A 16,667-nucleotide genomic window follows, 5' to 3' on the forward strand; every position below is an offset into this window, starting at 1 on the left:
TTAAGAATATACTTTACTAAATTAGAACTAGATGCGGTCTGGTCTACTACTTATTAAATAAATAAATTATCTAGAATTCCCTTAATTTTTCTATACTTCTAATTCTCTTATAAATTATATTTATTATAAATAAAGTAATTAGAAATTAATCTCTATTAGTAATAAATACTTTAAAATTAATAGATTATTTCTAATTAGAAGAAATATTAAGAATTACTTAGAATTAAAAGTTTTTCTATATAAGAAGCTTATTTTCCTTAGTAATTTTTCTAGTATTAAACTTTAAAATATAATATTAAACTAATTACTATATCTATTAAAAAGCTTTATATTATAAAGTTATTCTATTTTACTTAATATATTTGAAAATATTTTAGTAATCCTTAATTAAAACTAATTTAACTTAAAATTAAAACGATTTTATACTCGAATTATTTAAGGAATAATCTTTTCTTTTTTAATTTAAATACCTTAAAAGAATATTAGATCTCTCTTAAAAAGACCCCGAAGATATTCGAATATATACTATTAAATATTTAGTTTAAAGATATAGATAAGTAATTATTATAGTTCTATTTTAGATTTTAATTAATTTTATATTAGGAAAATCTGGATTAAATAATAAATATATGGCTTTATAAGTAATTATTATATTTATTTTCGATATTTTTATAAGTTTATAAGTTTCTTAAGCTTAAAGACTAATAAAATTAATAGTAAGTTAATTAATATTAGTCTTTAATTAATTTAACTAATATATATTTTAGATAAAAGCGAAATATTAAGCTAGTTCGGCTAATCTAGTTAGCCTATTATAGCTTAGCTATTTAATAAATATACCGGTTAATATAAAGAAAGCTTTATTATTAATTATTTTAAAAGATTATTATTAAATTTTATTATTTCTAATAATATATCTTTTAGAACTATTATTAGTCTAAGTTTTAAAAAGCTTTTAACTTATTTAAATTAGTAAATAATTTAATTAACCTTATTTAAAGCTTTAATACTAATATATAACTAGTTAAATATTACCTTTATATATTACGGTTCTTATAAGCAAATTAGAATTAAGCTATATTAAAAAAATCTTATTAATTTAAAAAGAGTTATTTAAGAATATAAAAACTCAAGAAATCTTTTCTATTACTTTAGATATTTAAATAATTATAAATTAAAAGGCTATTATATATACGGGTACTAGAGAGCTTAGCTTTACTTACTTAGCGGCCTCTTTTATTTAGCTAGATCTAGAGGCTTTCTTTAGAGCTTCTTTCTTTTAATTAGATAACTACTTATATAAATTACTATTTCTTACTATTTATAATAGTTATAAGCCCGGTATACTAGCTATATATCTCTATTAGTAATTAGTAAGTATTCTAGTAATTATAATTATTCTTATTATAGTTATAATTACTAAAAGAATATATTTTACCCGTTTTTCTTATTCTTTATTTCTTTCTTTAGAATAGTAGCTTTACTAGTCTCTAATATATACCTTACTAATTATAGAAGCTTCCCTATATAGTATATAGAGCTTAAAATATATAGTACCTTATTAATTCCAATACTTTAGAAGCTCCTTACCTACTTTCTATAGAACCCCCTTTACCTCTTATAATTAATTAAATAATTAAGTAATTAAATATCGAGCGAAATACTTTATTAGTAATATGGGATATGGATAGGAGGCCAGAAGCAGAGAAGGAAGCATGACTAAGAGCTCTATATCTAGCTTATTTTAATAATATTAAGAAGGAATACTTATTTAGGCTCAAGAAATATACTATTAAGTAATTGAATTAGTTAATATAAAGCTCTCGGTATTAGAATATCTGGGATTAGGTATTATATATAATAGAACCTGCTCTACTCATACTATATCTTAAGTTACTTATTTCCTAGTAAAGGCTCTTTTTTTAGAATATTATACGAGCTCTTTATAATAAATTCCAGCTATTAGAGAATAATATATGGGAATAAGTAAGGGAGGATTATAACAGAATTCTGGACTATAATAGAATAGGTACAGAATCTCCTAAAACCTGGATTAATAATTAGTACCAAGCTCTTATATAAGCTCAAACCTACCGAGTTACAGAAGTTAAAGAATTTCTAGTAATTAAGGATTTTCTTCAAGTAATAGTAGCTAAGTTTATATCTATTTGGGGAGTATAGTAATTCGCTTTAGTAATTGAGGCTAATATACTTAGAAAGCCCGTTCGTATACTCAAGTAATACGGAAGGATCTTTGAGGCCCTAATTTAGTAAAACGAATACTCTTTACTTGGGATCTTTGCTTTTCTTACTAGATAATCTAATTTGCAAGGCCACTCGTATTCTTATAAGAAAACAAAAGCGGAAAGGCATTCGTAAAAGCCCGTTAATTACTCTATTCTAGAGCTTATAACTACTAGTTCCTATACTAGGAAACTTGATTCATAGCCTATAGACGAGTAATTAAAGGCCATATAAGAATATCTTATAGTAAAGAGATATGAGAAGCTATATAAATAGCTTGAGAAGAAGGGTTAGATAAAGAAGGAAATAAAGCTACTAGAGTATTTTAAATACTAGTAGTATATATAATATGATTTCCTGGCTTTGGGCTTGCGGAGCCGTCCGGGGCTAGAGCTAGGCTTTTTTGGGAACTAAATATACTACCAGAGATATCTGGAGACGCTTTGCTTCCTACCCCTTTTAGTTCTATTAGCTTAATATAAGGCATTAGGGAATAATGGTTTCTTAGCTCTTAATTAAGGAAAATAGACTATATATATACTTCTTTTTGCTTTACTAGGGGTACTTTATAAAAGTACTTTACTAGCTATTTCTTTTATAATTAGAAGCTTCTAGAGGATATATTATATATACGAGTATTAGAGAGCTTAGCTTTGCTTACTTAGCGGCCCCTTTTATTTAGCTAGATCCAGAGGCTTTCTTTAGAGCTTCTTTCTTTTAATTAGATAATTATTTATATAAATTACTATTTCTTACTATTTATAATAAAGGCCTTTCTTAGTATTATTATATAAGTTATTAATTAAATTTCTTTTAAAAATATATTAATTATATTTAAAATTATTAATAATAAACTAACTTATAATTAGTATTATTTGAGATAATACTAGTTTAAATAATACCTTATTAAAGGCTTTTTTAAAGTATTATAATAAGAAAGATATTAAATTTCAAAGAGATATTTCCTATATAACTTATATTTTAAATTTAATAATTTAAGATATTTTAAAAGCTCTTATTAAAAACAATTATAATATCTTTTATTTTACGGACTTATTTAAATAAGAAATAGAAGAACTCGAAAATAAAGAAGAAAAAAGAAAAAGAAAAAAGAAAAAGAAAAAAAAACAAGTAATAAATAAGTTTCTTATATAATATATATGAAATTTATTAATAAGTTATAGATTTATCTATTTAGAAAAAAATTAGAAAAACTATTATAGGTTTTAAATATAACTAGGAAAATAGACGGCTATTAAAAGCTTAAATAAAAGCTTTTAATATAGAAAATACTCGATTTTCTTAATTTAGTAAATAATTAATTATTTAATTATTTAATTATTAATTATTAATAATACTAATTATAATAAATTATAAAACTAGGTGATTTTTAATTTATTATATATTAAAGAACTTTTTATATATATATAAAGCTTTTAAAGTAATTATTAATAGCTCTAATTTAAAGGCTTTTAAAAATAAAAATCTAGTTTTAACTAATATTGAAATTATATATTTAAATAATATTTTAAATACAATTTCAATATTTATTAAAGCTATAACTAGCTATAAGCCGAAAACTACTTTATTATTTATTATATTATACCTGAAATATATAAAATATATAATAATTTTAAGAATTTTAAAAAGGAATTTAAAATAAGTCTTTTTTAAAATTCTTCTTATATTATTAATAATATTATACTAACTTTTAATAGAATAAAACATTTATAGATATTATTAATAAGGGTATAGCTAAGCTTTAAAAATATTATCCTAAAACAGGTATTTTAGATAATAAAAATAAGACTTTATATTTAGCTTTTATTTTTAATTCTGAATTAAATAAAAAGAATTAAATAATATTAGCTTATTTAGAGATATGTCTTTAGATATATATAATAGATTAAAGGCTAATTATAATATATAAGTAATTTCTTTTATTACTTTTTAATAAATTAATAATTAACTAATTTTATTTAGATATAAATATAATTATAATTTATTTTAAGCTAGATCTAATTCCTCGAATATTAATATAGCCGATTCCAATTTTAATAAAAACGATATATATATTACTAATAAGTTCTCTAATATAGAAAACGAATTAGTAACTTATTTAGAGAAAAAGAAAGAAAATAAAAAAATAAATAAAATTTACTTAAATTCTATTAAATAATTCCCCGATATTTCTTTAATATTTTTTAATATATAAGTACTAAAATATACATATAAATTAGGCTATTAGATTATTAGAAGTCTAATATTACTAGATTTCCTATTTTGGCTTTAATAGCTAGGAAATATTTAGGAATTCCGGTTTTCTTAATAGCTAGTAAGAGGTTTTTTTCTTAAAAGGCTTTTATTATATCTAAATTATATAATAGTTTTAATAAGAGTATCTTTAATAAAAGTATCTTTAATAAAAGTATCTTTAATAAAAGTATATTTAAAAATAAATTAAAAGAAGTAAAAAAGAAAAAGAAAAGAAATCAAGTTATAGAAAAGAATAATTAATTTATTATTATAGAAAGAAAATAGTTAGTTAGTTTTTAGCTTAATTTAGTTTTTTTTATTATATTATTATTATTAAATTATAAGGTTATTTAATAATTATTAATAAAAATAAAGATAAAAATAAATAAAATCAAGAAATTTATTTATTATAAAATTAATTTTTAATTAATTAAATTAATTAAAATCTAATTAATATAATTAATATCTAATTAATATAATTAATATCTAATTAATATAATTAATATCTAATTAATATAATTAATACTATTAATCTTTTAATATACTAGCCTTTTATATATTAATTATTTTAACTAGATTTTTATTTCTTTTACTTTTAAAGCTATATATACTTCTTTATTTTTAATAAAAATAATTTTTAAATTAAGTGAAATTAGTTTAGTTTTTCTAAAGAAATTTCGTATAATTATATAGGTATTAAAAACTTTATAAAAAATGCCTTTTTATTTATAGTTTCTATTTTTATAAAAGTCTTCTAATATAATTTAACTTGAAACTAGTATTTTAAAGCCTAAAAATAGTTATATTAAATAACTAAAAGAAATATATTATATATATATAAAGTTTATAAAATTAAATATAATTTATTTAGTAATAATCGAGAAAATCGCAATATAAATAAAAATTATATTTATTAAAAATAAGAATATAATATTAGCTAAAACTAAGAAATAAATATAAATAATTCAAATATTTAATATAATAAAGAATTAAGTTATAATTAGAAAAGTAATAATAAAGAATATAACGAATATAAAGAATATAGAGAATATAAAGAATATAAAGAATATAAAGAATATAAAGAATATATTATTATTAAATTAGTTCTTAAAATATTTATATAATTTTTTAAAAATTATTATTATAAGAACTTTTATATTATTATAATTAATTATAGTAATTATAATAATAAGCTCTTAATTACTTGAATTAGTATTATAAATAACTTTATAATTAAAAGAAATATAAATTTAATTTCTAGTAATTACTCTAATTTAAAAGCTACTTTTATTAAAGTTTAATATATTATATAAACTTTATATTTCTTTAAAATATAATTAAACTCTCGAAAATAACCTTATATATTCTTTATAATATATATTACTAATTGTTTTATAAATAAAAGCTTTTCTTTAATAGATTTGAGTTATTTAGCTTATTAAGTTATTTATTACTTTATTTAATATATAGAAACCGAGAAATTAGATTCTTTAGTTATTTAAAAAACCAGCCTTTTTATTGCTTCCCGGATCGCCTTTATATTCACACTATAGCCAGAGTATTATAGCATAAAAATATACTTTTTAAGGGTTTCGTCTTTGGGTTCAGAGAGCTTTTTATTAGTTCTACCTCTCGTATAACTCGCAGGATGGCCACGCCGGCAGGCTACTAATCGATTACAGGGGGCCCCAAACTGGATTACAGCCTTTATTCCTTTAAGGCGAGAGTCTTCGTTTATTGCTATAGAGGCCTTAGCCATGCGCTCTTTAATATCTCTCGATTTGGGTGGCATTTTGGTAAGTGAAAGTGAATAGTGAGGTGAAAATTTGCATATTAGTATGCTTTGCGCATTAGTGGCCCTTACCTAGTAAGCATTACTAAGCGAGACTAGCTAAGAAGGGCCGAATAATTATCACGTTGCCCATATCCCGTTGCCCATGTCTCGTGCCCAGAGTCCCGTGACTACGCACGTGACTCCCGAAGGAATAGCTATACTAATAGGTATTATTACTAAAATACTTATATTTATATAAGCTATTTGGCTTATTAATAAATAAATTCTAGCTCGCATTATCTTTTAATTTAATTTAATTATTAAAAACTTTAAAACGCCTAATTTTAATTTTAAATTAAATTAAATCTTATATAATATTTACTAATATTAAATTTGCTTGAACTAAAATAATAGGCAGAAATAATAAAATAATTAGCCGAAATTTAAATAAAAAAAATAGAAACTATTCTAAAAAATTAATCTTAAATTAATATAATTTAGTTTTAGATTATATTAAATTAAGTAAGCTTTTTTTAACTAAGGCCCAAATAACTTTCTTTTTATAATTAATATTATTATTTCAAAATTAGTTAATAATTACTTATTAAACCCGACTTATAAAGAAATTAATATAGCCGGAAATAAGTTTAAAAAAGTTATTAATTAATATATTTAAAAACTTATAAATATAAAAGCTAATAAAAATATAAATATAAATATTAAAATTTTTATTAATAATTAATACTTTAAAGCCTACGATTTTTAATATTAAGAACTCTAATAAACTTGAATTTATAATATTAAAAGAAGTTTTTGAATTTATTAATTATATTTTATAAAATATTTTAAAAGAAATTAAAGAATATTTTATTAATTTTATTATTAATAATTATAATTAAATTAAGACCTGTATTATTTATAAAGTTATAATTAAAGAGCTTATTAATTTATAAGCTAAAAGCAAAAACATAAATATTATTATTATATTAAATTAAAAATATCTTTTTTAATCTAGCTTAAAATCAAATTTTATTAAATCTAACTTCTAAAATCTTAATAAATATATTTGTATTTATAACTTTTTAAAGTATTTCAAATAATGTTTTATATATAAAGATCTTTATTTTCTTTAAGTTCTAATAAATAAATAAGTTAAACTCTTTTTAATTCTAATTATATTTATTAAAATAGCTTATATATTTTATAATTAAAAATATATAAAATGCTTAAAACCTAAAATAAAAAACAAAAATAAAAAAAAGTAAATTCTAAAAACTTTTTAAAAAGTTTAATATAATTATTATAATATTTCGAGTTTTTATATTAAAAAGAAATATAAATTATTTAAGAAAATAATTTAAAATACTTTTTTATAAAAATAAATTAGTTTTAATTTCTAGAAATATATAAATAATTATATAAATATTTATATTTATAATATTATTTTTATAATTAACTAAATAATAAATATAGTCTTTTTATATAATTCTATTAATTGGAAATTTCTTATATATATATATATTATATAATTTATATTTTTTGAAATATAATTTATTTAATTATTTTTATTTTTATTTTTATTTAATAATAATATATACTTAGTAGTTTATTTAAATATTATTTAATAAATTTAAGCTAATATTTCTTATTTTTTTTTTAAAGATATTAATTTTATTATATTTAAAAGTAATTCTAAATATTATTATATAAAATTTTTTTTTTGCTTCTAAAATAAAACTAATATATTAATTAAAACTAAATATAATTATTTCTTTTCTAATTTTCTTAAATTTGGCTTAGAAAAAATATTAATAAAAAATTAAAATAAATTAATAAATAAAAAGGCTTTAAATAGCTTTTAAATAATATTACTTTTATTAAATAAAAAGTTCTAAATATATTTATATTTATATCTTTTTATAAAAATAAGCTAAAAAATAATTTTTATTTAATTTTTATAAATCTTATAACTTCTTATAATAATAATAAGATTTTAAAAAATGAAATTTCTTAAAATAACTTTTCTTTTTAAATTATATAGCTTTAAAATCCCGAAATTCTTTATTAATAAAAAGCTTCTTAAATTAAATATATTATTAAATTATTTTATATTATAATTAGTTTTATTAAATTAAGTTTTATAAATAAAATGCTATTAAATTATTTTATATAAACTAATTATATTATTATTAGTATAGCTATTTCTTTGGGAGTCACGTGTATAGTTACGGGATACGGGATACGGGATATAAGTAATAAGATATAGGTAATAAAATATAAGATACGGGATATAGTTATATAATCTTATATCCTATTAGTAACTTAACTAGTAAACTAGATCTCTTTAGGCTTAGTAAATTTAGGAATTATATATTAATACTATAATACTATAATTCTTATTTCTGGATAATAATAACTTTACTAATTATATATAAATAGTATTCTATAACTTATATAATAGTATTATATATTACTAATAAACTAATACTAATTAGTTAGTACTTATAGATTAGAGGAAGACCTAGCTAGTCGGAAAAGTATTTAGTAGCCTAAGACAAGTAGTTTATTTCTAGTTAAAGGAGGAAATTACTATTAACTCCGGAAAAGTATTTAGTAGCCTAAAAAAAAAATACTAGCTTTTGCTAATTAATAAGTAATTAGCTATTTAACTATTTATCTATTTATTTAACTTCTACTATTCTTTAAAACTAACTTCTTTTAGCCCTAAGACTACTTTCTTAGAAATTATTTTTTCTACTTATATAATACCTGTATTTATAGGACCCTCTCTCTAGAATATATGTCCTATATATACTCTTAAAGCTCTTTAATTATTATTTTAATTTTATTATTAAATCGAGTCCTTTAAGCTTTAGATCCTTCCGGAATTATAATATTTTACTTCCTAAATTTCTTATTATAGACGAAATATTTAAGAGCAAAATATTTACTTTAATATCCTATTAGGCATCTGATATCTGAACCAGGTATCTAGTATCTTAATTACTAGACATCTGATATCTTAATTAGGTATCTGAACTAGATATCTGGTATCTGAACTAGGTATCTAGTATCTGAACTAGATATCTGGTATCTAAACCAGATATCTAAACCAGATATCTGGATATCTTTATTACTAAATTCTTTTTATAAACCTATTACGAACTACCTTACCTTTAAATACCTCTTATTACGAATCATATATATATACTAGAAAGAGACTAAACTTGGTTTAGTATAAATAATAAAAAAGAAAAGAAATTAATTAAGAAATAAGAAAATGGAATTAATACTAATAATATTATAAAAGCAGATCTTTAGGAATATCTAAATATTAAACTATATTAGTATATCTTATATAGAACTTCTAATAAGAACTTATAAGATTTATTTAAGAATAACTTTAAGAACTTTAGTAATATAATCTTTAGTTAATATAGTTATACTAAATTATAAATTCTTTAAAAATACCTTTAGTATAATAATATTTATATTAAATAGAATTATATATATCTTACTATAATATAGTTTCGATTTAATATTATTTAGGAAAAAATAATATATATTTAATATAAAGCTAATATTATTAAAAATAGCCTAATTAGAATAAATCTTCTAAAGAAACCTATTATATTAGTTTATCTTATTCTAGAGAGAACTAGATAGAAGAGAACTAAGTATTTTCGGTTAACTAGCTAGTTAAATTAAGGTATTTATTTACTTTCTCCGGATTAAGGCTATCTATTACTTTTATCTTTATTACTATTACTAGATCTGCTATATTTAAAGGACACCTAGTCAATTCCTACTATTACTACTAGGAAGCTTATTAGGGAAGTAGTAAAGATATATACTAAGATATAAAAGTATAATAAAACTAATAGTAATTTCGACTAAAAACTTACTATTTTCCTAAATATTTACTAATATATAGAGTTTCCAGAAAAGGCATTAGTAAGAGCTTTTCCTACTATATTAAAAGAACTAGTATAAGACTACTTCTATAATAACTAGCTCTCTTAATATATATATAAAGAAGCTTATATAAATATTTATAGTTTCTTTAAAGGTCCCGGTTACTATTATTAAAATCTAGATAAATAAAATACTATTACCTTAGTAACTATAATAGTAAAAGATCCTAAAAAGATAATATTTAAGCTTGTTCAAATACTAATTAATAACTTATATAAATTATAATATGGCTTTATTTCTATTTTATAAACTACCGAATTCCTATATAATAAGATTATTACCTCTTATTAAGGCTTACTAGTATACTAATATATAGTCTCGGACTCTTTTAATAATCTCGGCTAGCTTATTAATAAGCTCTAATTATCTATTACTACTTATAAGAAGAAATAATAAATTAATACCCAGATTTTTTTTACTAATTAAAAATATTATTCTTAAAATTCTCTAAATTACTATTTGTTTAGAAATTATTAATATGGATCTAGCCATAACTTCGGAACTTATAATAACTATTTCAAGCCTCGTAATTATAATAATTATACTTCGAAGTCATGTTTTATATATAAGAGACCCGAATACTACTTATAAAAATATATATTAGAAAAATAAGAAGCCAAGAAAGCTTAATTTAAGAATAGAAATATTTACTAATTTAGATCCCGAAATACCTATAACTTTAATAAATACTTTAGTAGTACTTATATATAGTATATAATTAAATTTGAAGGAAAAGAGAATAATGAGAATAATAAGAATAAACTAGTAAGTAATGCTTTTAAAGCCTTACTAGCGGAAATAGATAAAAGAAAGAAATATTATTCTAATTCCTATTTTATTTCTATTAAGAGCTTTCTAGCTACTTCTATAATTTCTGCTTTTACTATTTCTATAACTAATATTCTTATAGATAATCTTATATTTCTTTTCCTTATATATTAGATAATAGGCGAAAACTATACCTTAAAACCGATTAAATAAATAGAAGATATCTAGATATTTATAATTAATAATATATTAAGATATAATACTTATTATTTTTATAGAATTATAATTAATACTAGAGCCTCTAGATTCTTAATTACTAGTTTTAACTAATTCCAAGCTTTATAGTAGACTAATAATAGTATTAAACTTAATAAAACTACTAAAGATTAAGTTAATATCTAGTTTAGTATTAAATATATATCTTTTATTAAATCTATAATAATAAAAATACTAATTAGGTAAGTATAATTCTATATTATATTTATAAAGACTTTATTTCTATTTAGCTTGGCTAATATAAATAAGCTAGGAATCTATTTTAATAATCTTACTAATTATTTTATTATTTTTAATAAATACTTTATACTTATAATATAATATTTTAGATACTTTTTCCTGCTTTGAAATATTATTCTATAAAGCTTTATTTCCGAATTCTTTACTTATAATTCCTACTTTCTTATAGAGGTCAAATTATAATATCTATATTACCGTTTTAGTTATTTATTTATTAGTAAGTTCTAAAATATACTAGAATAAATAGGCTATAATATTAATATAGAAGCTTTTAAGTATCTTATAAAATACTATAAATAATACTAGAAATTCGGATAATTACTAGAATAATTCAAGTTTAACCTGAGAAATAATATTAGCTTTAATTATTTTATTATTATTAATATTTTCTATATTTCTAGTAAGTTTATACTTTATATTATTAATAAAGGTACTTAATATTAAGCCGGCTAATAGCTTTAAAATATTAGTATATTATATATTTGGGATACCCTAAAATAGTATTAGATTAATACTTATTTAGGCTCTTCTAATTAGATTATAGCAGATATTAGAAAGTAGTTTACTAGTAAGAAGTTTACTTAGCTTATAAATACTATAGGAACTAAGGTCAAAATTGTTCCTATAAAAGCTTATAGTTCCGTCGGAATTATAAAATACTATTATAGCCTGATTTAATATACTTACCTTATTATTATAGCCGAAATTAATAGAATTAATAAGAATACTATACTTTAAATAGCTTTTAAGGCCATTAATAATTCTACTAGACCTAATAGTATTATCCTAACTCTCTTGGTTTATAATACTTTACCTTAAATAACTAAATATAATATCCTATTACTAATTATATTATAGTAATTAGTAGTACTTAAGAAAGTAATAGTAGAAATTCAGAAGCTTTAAGCTAGACACCAGATTATAAATACCCTAAATACTCGAAATAGTCCTAGTATTACTAATATTTATAAACTTCTCTTAAATTCGGATATTCTTATATAATATAAAGGAAATACTAGTTAACCTAGTAATTGGAATGAGTTATATAAGCTAGTAGCTATTAATAGAGAGAACTATATACTAGCTTTACTATATAGTAATACTACTTTCTATTTAACCTTTATAAAGCCCTTTTATATAAGGAATATTAAGGTTATTACTAATAGCCTCGAACCTGAACTTGTTTCCGAACTTTATAATAAGGCTAAAGATAATATAGATATAATTTCTCCTATTATTCCTGCTATTTTACTAAAGTATAATAAAGAATACTCTTATAAGAACCCGGATTTTATAGTATTCCTATAGGATAATAACCTATATAAGAACTCCCATTAAGTTAAAGTTACTAGCTTTCTAGAAAAGAATATATTTGAGGTTATTTTTAGATTTCAGGTACTAAAGGAAATATATATCTTTAATTCCCGGTTTATTAATAAGATTAAGAATAAGGATATAGAGATAGAGTTAAAGAAGTCGAGATTAGTTATCTAGGCTTATAATAATAGTAAGAAATATATAATATTAATATTATTACTTATTATTTAATATATTAGCTAGAGAATTATTCTTAGTATTATTATTATAATAATAGATACTATAGAATTATATTTATATAATACCTCGCAAGCTTATATCTAATTAATAACCTTGCTTAATTATAATTTTTATATTAATTTATCTCGAGAGCTTACTAGAAAGCTAAATCTAAATAATAATTTAGTTCTAAAATTCATAAAACTATTATATAGTATACCGGAAGCCGGGAACTACTAGTTTAAGACTTACTATTTCTATTATATTAATAAGCTTTCTATAAAATAATTAACTTATAATTCTTGCCTTCTCTATAGTAAGTAATTCTTTGAAATTATTAGCCTTTAAACTAATAATATCCTATCTATTAGAACTAATAATTTTATAAAAACAAAGTAACTAAAGCTTTATAAGGCTAAGTTCTTAGCTAAGGAGTATAAATGCCTTATTTCTAACTATAATCTCAAGTTTAATAGAGGTATTATTTATATAAATACTACTAGAATTACTTTTATATAGGAATACTAATATAAAAACCTTCGAACTATTTCTATAAAAAATATTATTACTATAAGTAATAAGAGTACTATTTGCCAAGATTTCTTTATTAAGGACTAATATATTACCTAATATACTAGAGAAGCATATATTGTATTAGTCTATTAACTAGAAGCTTTATATAACCTATTAATTACTACTTAAGCTATTAAATTCTCGGAAACTAATATAAAGGTACTTAATAAGTATATTTAATAGTAAATTGAGAATATTATTAGAGGACTGAGATTTATAAAGCTAGTAAAGAAGTCCTTATACTTAATTATTTTTACGGATACTTTATTTATAAATAATAGAGATCTCTTTTCCTAAATTAGATATATTCTAGTTCTAATAGACGGAACTAGATATACTAATATTATTTACTAGTTCTTTACTAAATACAAGAGAGTTACTAGAAGTATTCTAGTTTCGGAACTCTATAATATGGCTTATAGTTTTAATATAAGTACTTTAGTTAAATCTATAATTAATAAAATACTAGAAATAGAACTATTACTAGTAGTCTATACGGATTTGAAGTTATTATATAAATGCCTTATTAAATTGAGAACTATTTAAGAAAAGCATCTAATAATTAATATAATATACCTTTACTAGATATATAAATAATAAGAGATTATAGAAGTCAAATGAATTAAGGGAGAATTGAATTCTGCTAATTCTATAACGAAATCGAAGCTAATAAACGCCCTTAAGCGCCTAATTAATATAAATATTATATAATTAGATATAGAGAAATAGGTCAAGTACGGATAAGGCGGGAAATAAATATATGGGATAGGAGAATATTATAAGAGGGGAAGTTATATATAAAAGGCCGCAGCCTTTGGTATATAACCAAAATCTCAGAAGTAATATGGATATATAAAGTATTTGGGAAATCTGGCACTAGGCCGGATTAGGGAATTTGCATATAATTAGAAAGAGATACTGTTTTTTGTATTTTTTAAAGAGTTTCCAGTATTAGTATAGCTATTTTTTTGGGAGTTACGTATATAGTTACGGGATACGGGATACGGGATATGGGTAATAGGACATGGGCAATAAGATATGGGTAATGGGATATGGGCAATGGGATATGGGATACGGGACATAGTTATGTGACCTCGTATTCTATTAGTGACTCGACTAGTAGACTAGACCTCTTTAGGCTTAGCAGATTTAGGGATCGCATATTAATACTATAATACTGCGATCCTTACTTCTGGATAATAATAACTTTACTAATTATATGCAAATAGTATTCCACGACTTATATAACAGTGCTATATATTACTAGTAAACCAATAATTATTTTAAAGAAATATATTTTATTTTTATATTTATAAAGCTTATAATATAATTATTTATATATAGCTTTAAAATATATTATAAAAATAATTCGAAACTTTTATTCTTTATTTTTAATTCTTATTTCTTTAAAAAAAAAGATTTATAATTTTTTATAAAAATTTAATAATAAATTTAATAAAAAAAGTAATATTAAATTCGATTTAAAAAAAGACTTGAAATAAAAAGTAATTAATAATTCTTTTAATAAAAGCTTTATTATTAAACTATTTATTAACTTGTTTTTAAGATTATTTTAAATTAGAAAATAATATAAAATCTAATTTTAATACTTAATATTAGAAGTCTTTTAATAGCTTTTATAAACTAGCTTTTAACTTTAATAATTTAGAGAATTATTTCAATTCCCCGAATTCCTTTTCTTATATATAATAGTCTAATATTAGTCTAGAAGTAATCGTTTTATTTATAAGTTATTTCTTTTTATTATTACTTATATTTAAAAAGAAAATTATTAAATATTTTTAAAGTATTTTTAATAAAAATAAAAATAAAAATAAAAATAAAGCAAAATAAGATTATTTAAATTCTGCTTTTACTAGTATATAAATAAATAGTACGAGATATCCGATTATTAATAATAAAGATATTTTATTTATTTTAGAAAAATAAAAGTAATAAAGAAAAATTAAAATTAAATAAAATAATAAAAGAAAATATAAGATTAGTAACTTTAATATTAGCTTTTTTTTTAAAAAAAAAACAATTATTAAATAAGGCTTAAATAATTGCTTTTTTAATAAAAATATTATATTTAAAAAATTAAAGTAATATTAAGCCCGGTTTAGAATCCCGATTTTAATATAATTAAAATATAAAATTAATATAAAATCCAGGAAAAAAAAGATTATAAAGAAAATAAAATTATATAATTTCTTCTTTCTTTAAGCTTTTTATTTAGTTTCAGTATTTCTTTTACTTGCTTTAATAAAATAGAATTTATATACTTAAGCTAATATTTCCTTATAAGTTCTTTTAATAATTTAGTAAATTATAAGTAATTTACTTAAAAAAGAAATAAATATAATAAGAATTAGACTAATATTTAATATAATTATATGTTTTTATATAATTTCTTAATTATTTTCTTTTTTATATTTTAGCTTTTATTTTTCTTATAAAATAAATATTAAATAATTTAATATATATTTTATTTATATAATATCTCTTAAATTTATAAATATATCTAATTAAATTCTTATTATATATTATAATTTTTTTATTTCTCTTTAATAATAAAAATAATAATAAAGCCTAAAAAGTATTATTAGCTAGAAAAAAGTTTATATATAAGAATAAATATATGAGATTTAATAATAAATAAAGAAAAGTAATTTAATTATTAAAACTCTTATATATAACTAATTAATTTATTATAATTTCGCATATAAAATGCAACTAATTTAATATTAGTATAGCAAATCGCGAAATTGCCGAGTTTTAATCCGAGTATTCTTAAATTAAACCGTAATTTATATAATAAAACCGGGATTTTAGACGAGGAAACTTAATTATAAGTACTTGGCATTTATATCCGCGAATTAATATATATTAGTAATTACAAACCGAGAACGCTTTTCTTTAGAATTATATTATCTTCTTATATATTATCTCCAAATCTGGATCTATTATTATTATTATATATCGAAAGTCGATAACTTATTATTGCCTATACTAAAGACTCCAA

This window comes from Hyaloscypha bicolor (assembly GCF_002865645.1).
Source record: "Hyaloscypha bicolor E unplaced genomic scaffold K444scaffold_39, whole genome shotgun sequence".
In the NCBI taxonomy this organism is placed as follows: domain Eukaryota; kingdom Fungi; phylum Ascomycota; class Leotiomycetes; order Helotiales; family Hyaloscyphaceae; genus Hyaloscypha; species Hyaloscypha bicolor.